Here is a 9,439-nt window from a genome sequence, read left to right as displayed (position 1 = left end):
GCTTCTATTTCACCGTTGCACCTTTTGTTCTCGTTCCTGGTTCTTTATCTTGATTAGCTGTTACAAAATGGACATACACACAACCTCAACTTGAATAAATAAATAGGATTTTTGGTTTGACGGTCAAGTAACAAGGATGTTATTTTTGCAAATTTTATCAATGCAATGAACAAAGAAATCAGTATTGTTTTGCTTTCTGTACCATCATGTTGTTATTTAGTAATGTTTATATAATGGGCCTTCAAGCTCATTTGTTTCCTTGGCAGTTTTATTAACTAAATCAGTAATAATGCTACTAATTTGGTACATATTATAGAAGCTAAGGATTCATGTAATATTTTCACCTTTTTATTTTCAGTTGCAAAGTCCATTAAGTCTGGTAGCACAAAGTCCTCAGTTAAGGAACGTCCTTTCGAAAACAAATACTCAAACATGTTTAACAATGAGATTTCCAGTTGTATAACTTTAAGCTAATTGCGTAAAGTGTAAATAAGAAGATAGGTATTTAGGAAATTTTGGCACAAAATACATCTTGTCATTTGACCTTTCGAGCAAATGGTGCAGCAGAGATTGCAATTTTTTAGGAGGTTGCAGTTCTCCAAGCCCCAGTGTGTATCAGAACATTTTCAAAAAGACATATCAAATTGATATTGTGTTCTACTCCGGTTTAAAAATCAAGTGGGTCACTACATGATTTTCTATGTTAGTTTAACCTATGTGGGTTAGGTTTTTGAATATAAATGATCACTATCTTTCTGAACAATTGTTATCAAAAGTTGTTTATTAACTGTTAAATCGCAAGTGTTCATGTTTTGTCCAATGTTATTTAAAAAGTGCTGTCAATGTGAATTTACACTGAAACTAACCACGGTAATGTCAGCTATTATGTGAATCTATTTTTTCTCTGTGGTTTAAACTTTTTTTCCATTCTAATAAGTATACAGTAGATGGCTTGTTTATTTCAATTGCCAATGCTGTGAGTATTAACTTCTTCTCATAGAAGAAAACTGTGACTGTTTGTATAACTACATATAGTAAAATAAATGTAAGCTGACTCAGATCATTTGGCTGCTGGTTTGTTCCATTTGTCTCAAAACAATAGAACTTCTTTCATGTCACAAGATGCATTAAAATTGTTTTTCTTTAGTTTCTGCGTGTGGTGAGAGAGTACAAAAATGTTAAATGTATAGGATAGCAATAATTATTATTAACATCCTGAGACTAGTCTGCATGCTTTCTGTCCACCTTGCTGTACAACATCTGTCCAGCAACTCTGTGATGGAGACACAATTGAACCGGTCTCCAAAAGTTCTTCCTTTCCGATCATATCACCATTGATAAGCTATATGTTTCTGTCCAAGTGAAAGTTCACTGTAGTGTGCAGCAAAATAAATCCTGATCTTGCTGTTGACTAAATCAAGTGATACATTACCACTTCTGTTCATCGGGGAAGTTGATGGAGGGAGCCACTTGTTACAACACCCTCAGCAGCAAAGAAACTACATGGCAATAAACTGTAGCAATGAATGCAAAGTTCGCATACATTAAAGAGTAGCGTGTGTTCCAAGGCAGTAAAATATTTCTGAGTTGAGATGACATAATCTTGATGTCTTTCATCAAGCTGCAGACTGTTCTGTGTGTGAAATGTAAGTAAATAGGGTCTATGACAGACATTTAAGGAGATATTTCATAACTTTCAACAAAAATATATTCCAGTGAGAAGAAAAGACTTCAAGAGAAGGGAGTACCATCAGTGACTACTAAGGAAGTAAAGGATGGTATCAAACTGAAAACAATGGCATACAAAGTGGCCGGGATTAGTGGGAAGACAGTGGATTGGGATTTTTTTTTTAACCAGCAAAGGATGACTGAAAAAATAATAAAGAGAGGGAAGATAGATTATGAGAATAAACTAGCAAGAAATATAAAAACAGACAGTAAGAGCTTCTACAGACAAGAAGAGAGTAGCTAAAGTAAACGTTGGTCCCTTAGAGGATGACACTGGGGAATTAATGGGGAACAGGGAAATGGCAGAGACTTTGAACAAATATTTTGTACTGGTCTTCATGGTAGAAGACACATAGAAAATAGGTGCAGGAGTAGGCCATTCGGCCCTTCGAGCCTGCACCACCATTCAATAAGATCATGGCTGATCATTCCTTCAGTACCCCTTTCATGCTTTCTCTCCATACCCCTTGATCCCTTTAGCCGTAAGCGCCATATCTAACTCCCTCTTGAATATATCCAATGAACTGGCATCAACAACTCTCTGTGGCAGGGAATTCCACAGGTTAACAACTCTCTGAGTGAAGAAGTTTCTCCTCATCTCAGTCCTAAATGGCCTACCCCTTATCCTAAGACTGTGTCCCCTGGTTCTGGACTTCCCCAACATCGGGAACATTCTTCCTGCATCTAACCTGCCCAGTCCCGCCAGAATCTTATATGTTTCTATGAGATCCCCTCTCATCCTTCTAAACTCCAGTGTATAAAGGCCCAGTTGATCCAGTCTCACCTCATATGTCAGTCCAGCCATGCCGGGAATCAGTCTGGTGAACCTTCGCTGCACTCCCTCAATAACAAGAACGTCCTTCCTCAGATTAGGAGACCAAAACTGAACACAATATTCCAGGTGAGGCCTCACCAAGGCTCTGTACAACTGCAGTAAGACTTCCCTGCTTCTATACTAAAATCCCCTAGCTATGAAGGCCAACATACCATTTGCCGCCTTCACCACCTGCTGTACCTGCATGCCAACTTTCAATGACTGATGTACCATGACATCCAGGTTTCGTTGCACCTCCCCTTTTCCTAATCTGCCGCCATTCAGATAATATTCTGCCTTTGTGTTTTTGCCCCCAAAGTGGATAACCTCACATTTATTCACATTATACTGCATCTGCCAGGCATTTGCCCACTCACCTAACCTGTCCAAGTCACCCAGCAGCCTCTTAGCGTCCTCCTCACAGCTCACACCGCCACCCAGTTTAGTGTCATCTGCAAGCTTGGAGATATTGCACTCAATTCCTTCATCTAAATCATTAATGTATATTGTAAAGAGCTGGGGTCCCAGCACTGAGCCCTGCGGCACCCCACTAGTCACTGCCTGCCATTCTGAAAAGAACCCGTTTATCCCGACTCTGGTTCCTGTCTGCCAACCAGTTCTCTACCCACGTCAGTTCATTACCCCCAATAGTATGTGCTTTGATATTGCACACCAATCTCTTGTGTCAGACCTTGTCAAAAGTCTTTTGAAAGTCCAAATACACCACACCCACTGGTTCTCCCTTGTCCACTCTACTAGTTACGTCCTCAAAAAATTCCAGAAGATTTGTCAGCATGATTTCCCTTTCATAAATCCATGCTGACTTGGACCGATCCTGTCACTGTTTTCCAAATACGCTGCTATTTCATCTTTAATAATTGATTCCAAAATTTTCCCCACTATTGATGTCAGGCTAACTGGTCTATAATTACCCGTTTTCTCTGCCTCCTTTTTTTAAAAGTGGTGTTACATTAGCTTCCATAGGAACTGATCCAGAGTCGATAAGACTGTTGGAAAATGATTGCCAATGCATCCACTATTTCTATGGCCACTTCCTTAAGTACTCTGGGATGCAGACTATTAGGCCCCAGGGATTTATCGGCCTTCAATCCCATCAATTTCCCTAACACAATTTCCCGCCTAATAAGGATTTCCTTCAGTTCCTCCTTCTCACTAGACCCTCGGTCCCCTAGTACTTCCGGAAGGTTATTTGTGTCTTCCTTCGTGAAGACAGAACAAAAGTATTTGTTCAACTGGGCTGCCATTTCTTTGTTCCCTATTATAAATTCACCAGAATCTGATTGCAAGGGACCTATATTTGTCTTCACTAATCTTTTTCTCTTCCCATATCTATAGAAGCTTTTGCAGTCAGTTTTTATGTTCCTGGCAAGCTTCCTCTCATACTCTATTTACCCCTCCTAATTAAACCCTTTGTCTTCCTCTGCTGAATTCAAGATTCCTCCCAGTCCTCAGGTTTGCTGCTTTTTCTGGCCAATTTATATGCCTCTTCCTTGGATTTAACACTATCCTTAATTTCCCTTTCTAGCCACGGTTGAGCCACCTTCCCCCATTTTATTTTTACTCCAGACAGGGATGTACAACTGTTGACGTTCATCCATGTGATCTTTAAATGTTTGCCATTGCCTATCCACTGTCAATCCATTAAATATCATTTGCCAGTCTATTCTAGCCAATTCACGCCTCATACCATCGAAGTTACGTTTCCTTAAGTTCGGGACCCTAGTCTCTGAATTAACACTGTTACTCTCCATCTTAATAAAGAATTCTACCATATTATGGTCACTCTTCCCCAAGGGGCCTCGCTCAACAAGATTGCCAATTAGTCCTCTCTCATTACACTAAAAACATCCCAATAATGGATAATCAAGGGGCTATAGGGAGGGAGGAACTTAAAACTATCACTAAAGAAAAAGTACTCGGTAAAATAATGGGACTAAAGGTGGATCCCAGGATCTTAAAAGAGGTGGCTGCAGAGATAGTGGATGCATTGGTTGTAATTACCAAAATACCCTGGATTCTGGAGAGATCCCAGCGGATTGGAAAACTGCAAATGTAACACCCTTATTTAAAAAAGGAAGCAGACAGAAAGCAGGAAACTATAGACCAGTTAGCCTAACATCTGTCGTTGGGAAAGTGCTGGAGTCCATTATTAAGGTAGCAGGACATTTGGAAAAGCATAATACAGTCAAGCAGAGTCAGCGTGGTTTTATGAAAGGGAAATCATGTTTGACAAATTTGCTGGAGTTCTTTGAGGATGTAATGAGCAGGGTGGATAAACATAGAAACATAGAAAATAGGTGCAGAAGTAGGCCATTTGGCCCTTCGAGCCTGCACCGCCATTCAATAAGATCATGGCTGATCATTCCCTCAGCACCCCTTTCCTGCTTTCTCTCCATACCCCTTGATCCCCTTAGCCGTAAGGACCATATCTAACTCCTTCTTGAATATATCCAATGAACTGGCATCAACAACTCTCTGCGGCAGGGAATTCCACAGGTTAACAACTCTGAGTGAAGAAGTTTCTCCTCATCTCAGTCCTAAATGGCCTACCCCTTATCCTAAGATGTCCCCTGGTTCTGGACTTCCCCAACATCGGGAACATTCTTCCCGCATCTAACCTGTCCAGTCCCGTCAGAATCTTATATGTTTCTGTGAGATCTCCTCTCATCCTTCTAAACTCCAGTGAATAAAGGCCCAGTTGATCCAGTCTCTCCTCATATGACAGTCCAGCCATCCCTGGAATCAGTCTGGTGAACCTGCACTCCCTCAATAGCAAGAATGTCCTTCCTCAGATTAGGAGACCAAAACTGAACACAATATTCCAGGTGAGGCCTCACTAAGGCTCTGTACAACTGCAGTAAGATCTCCTTGCTCCTATACTCAAATCTCTTAGCTATGAAGGCCAACATATAATTTGCCTTCTTCACCACCTGCTGTACCTGCATGTCAACTTTCAATGACTGATGAACCATGACACCCAGGTCTCGTTGCACCTCCCCTTTTCCTAATCTGCCACCATTCAGATAATATTCTGCCTTCGTGTTTTTGCCCCCAAAATGGATTACCTCATATTTATCCACATTATACTGCATCTGCCATGCATTTGCCCACTCACCTAACCTGTCCAAGTCACCCTGCAGGGATAAATATTGGCCATGACACCGGGAATAAATCCCCTGCTCTTCAAAATAGTAAAGAGGAATCAGTGGATCTGGTGTATTTGGATTTCCAGAAGCATTCGATAAGGTACCACATAAAAGGTTACTGTACAAGATAAAAACTCACGGGGTTGGGGGTAATCTATTAGCATGGATAACGGACTGGCTAACTAACATAAAACAGAGAATCGGGATAAATGGGTCACTTCCGGTTGGCAAACAGTAACTGGTGGGGTGACGCAGGGATCGGTGCTGGGGCATCAACTATTTACAATCTATATTAATGACTTGGATGAAGGGATCGAGTGTAATGTAGCCAAGTTTGCTGATGATACAAAGATGGGTGGGAAAGCAAGTTGCAAGGAGGACACAAAGAACCTGCAAAGGGATATAGACAGGCTAAGTGAGTGGCAAACAGTTGGCAGATGGAGTATAATGTGGGAAAGTGTGAGGTTATCCACTTTGGCAGGAAAAATAAAAAAGCAAATTATTATTTAAATGGAGATTACAAAATGCTGCAGTACAGAGGGACCTGGGGGTCTTTGTGCATGAAATACAAAAAGTTAGTATGCAGGTACAGCAAGTAATCAGGAAGGCAAATGGAATGTTGACCTTTATTGCAAGGGGGATGGAGTATAACAGCAGGGAAGTACTGCTGCAACTACAGGTTATTGATTGGTGAGACCATACCTAGAGTACTGCGTGCAGTTTTGGTCTCCTTATTTAAGAAGGGATATACTTGCATTGGAGGCAATTCAGAGAAGGTTCACTAGGTTGATTCCTGAAATGAGGGGGTTGACATAAAGTAAGATTGAGTAGGTTGGGCCTGTACTCATTGGGGTTTAGAAGAAGGAAAGGGGATCTTATTGAAACATGCAAGATACTTAGGGGGCTCGACAGTGTAGATGCAGAGAAGATGTTTCCACTCATGGGGGAATCTAGAACTAGGGGGCATAGTTTTAGAATAAGGGGTCGCCCATTAAAAACTGAAATGTGGAGAAATTTCTTCTCTCAGAGGATCATAAATCTGGAATTCTCTGCCCCTAAGAGCTGTGGAGGCTGGGTTATTCAATGTAGTTAAGATAAGACAGATTTTTGAAAGATAAGGGAGTGAAGGGTTATGGTGAGCGGGCAGAGAAGTGGAGCTGAGCCCAAGATCAGATCAGCCATGATCTTATAGAATGGCGGCTCAGGTTCGAGGGGCCAAATGGCCTACTCCTGCTCCTATATCCAATGTGACGCAAGTTAAAGTGTCAGAGTTAATTTGCAAAATCTGCTATTCTGTATTACAAGGAAGCTTTTGTGGGACCTACGTAACATACCAGTTGACTACAAGTTGATATATCCTTGCTCCAGATAGTTTGAAGGGTGTAGCTATCACTAACACTTTTTAAAGATTAATTCTTGGGATATGGGCGCCGCTAGCATGCCCAGCATTTATTGCCCATAACCTAGTTGCCCTTGAGAAGGTGATGGTGAGCTGCCTCCTTGAACCGCTGCAATCCGTGTCATGAAGGTACTCCCGCAGTGCTGTTAGGGAGAGAGTCCCAGGATTTTGACCCAGGGACTATGAAGGAATGGCGATTAATGTCCAAGTCGGAATAGTGTGTGACTTGCAGGGGAGTTTGGAGGTGGTGGTGCTCCCATGCACCTGCTGCCCTTGTCCTTGGGTTTGGAAGATGCTGTCGAAGCAGTCCTATCGAGTTGCTGCAATGCATCCTGTACGGTGTGCTGGTGGTGGAGCGAGTGGATGTACAGCTTGAATTTGTAATAGTAAGTTCCAATTATCAAGGCTGCTTGTTCTTTTAATTAGTGCACTTTGTGACAAAGCAATAAGATGGAGAGTGCCAGAAATAAATCTACTTTTGATCTAGTGAAGTTGCAGGGAGGAAGGCTAATTTCCTTAAGCCCGGTGTAATTGCAGCAAATCTCCATATTTGAATTCACTTTGCAATAAAAAGCTTTCCTATTGGTTATTTAGACAATGAACTTGAATTGGTGCTATGTAGAGAACCTTGTTCTGTTCTCCACTTTTGTTGCTGCAGTTTAAGCAATGAAACTATGTGCGAAGGTAATAAAGACAGTGAGTTTCTCACAGCTTTTAACTGAGCTACATGACACAGCTCTGAGTGGAATAGGATTTTATTGTTCACTTTAAAGAATGGAGACATCATCTACTATTCCTGGGCTGGCTGTACCAAACTATGACGGGGAAAAATCAAACATGTTGGATTGTACTATTTCAAATCGATAAGTGTCGTTATTTTGTTGCTCACTTAGTGTTAAGTATAAAAATCTGATGTTATTAGAGAATAAAACTCTGCAAACACAGGCACACATATTCTGTCTGCATTTTCCACAAAATGCTGAAGCAATGCATTTCATATTCATATTGTTTTAATATGCTGTAAGGTGTATTTGTTCGACAAGAGAATTCTACACTCATAAAATAGGAGGACATCATGGAGCTCAGGTTTAGTATTTAACATTTTCCCAGTTTATTCATTCAGACAAAAGACCAAACTTCTACACCGTCTTAAGTATGAAGCAGTTGCCAGTACATTAATAAAATAGAGATTCTTGAAACAATTGTGGCCTCGGTACCTTTTTATAGAAACGAGTAAGAGCATTAAATGTGGTAAGTTTTTTTGTGACGGGGTTTTGATCTGTGTAATATTAACTCTGAACTATCAAAAGGATATTCATTTATTGGAAAGATCTGCAAATACCAAAATTGCTCAGTTATGGAAACCAGTTTTAAGCAATGATTTCAGTAAATGATTTCAATAGTTGAGATGGGATGTAGGAGAGATGAATGTAGTAATGGATATCCTGCAATACAAGATACTGGAATGCAAAACCATTGAGGCATCAATTGAAGATTGCGATTCTAATGTCTTTTAGGACTTTGTCTCACAGATCATAAGCTGTGCATCCCACTAATAAAACTAGGTATTAGGATAAATACTCCAACTAACCACATGAAGAAACAGTCTGACCAAGTGTAGCTGGGGTTTATAATTAAACCAAATAAATTTTTAATGTTAACTCCATTTAAAGTCATGGAAACTTTCTCTGCTTAAATTGGGTGTGCGACTGTAATCTGACGACCATACTCTAAATCTTTGTCCTGAACTTGGAACTGCCAATGTGTGAGCACTCTCACAGATGAGGTTTTCTGACTACAAGAATGGGTCAGATCAAAAAAGCCACTTAAGTATAAAGTTGGGATTATTTTCAAAAAGTGAGATGTAAAAAAATGGTTCAATTTTTAATTAGATCAGAATGTATAGGCATAATTCAGTCCCCATTTTAAATTCAAACTTTCTATCCACACGTCCATTATAAATTTCTATGTCCACATTTATAATGCAAACTGCCTATGTAAATTTGTCACACTGAATTACACTTTCCTGCCTAGAATGGCAGTGAAACACCACAGCGATCGGTGTAATTATAGGGTGGGGGCTGAAGCTAGCAATGAAATGTGAGTTTCCCCAGCTTCAATGCTCCATCAGCTGCAGCCCCTATCAAGACACCATTATTTGCAGCTTTTAATAAGCATTTAAATTTGAACGTTAAGTGAGACACCCAGGTTTGAATAGCTTTGATAAGCATCTCAAAACCCATTCTATACATGTTCAGAAATATTTTCTGTATTTGTATTATGTTCTTGAGGAACATTATCATAAAACTCAATGCTTTATTTGTTGCAGAC

Source organism: Pristiophorus japonicus, chromosome 20 (assembly GCF_044704955.1).
Source record: "Pristiophorus japonicus isolate sPriJap1 chromosome 20, sPriJap1.hap1, whole genome shotgun sequence".
Classification (NCBI taxonomy): Eukaryota; Metazoa; Chordata; class Chondrichthyes; family Pristiophoridae; genus Pristiophorus; species Pristiophorus japonicus.
This window is presented reverse-complemented; position numbering follows the sequence as displayed.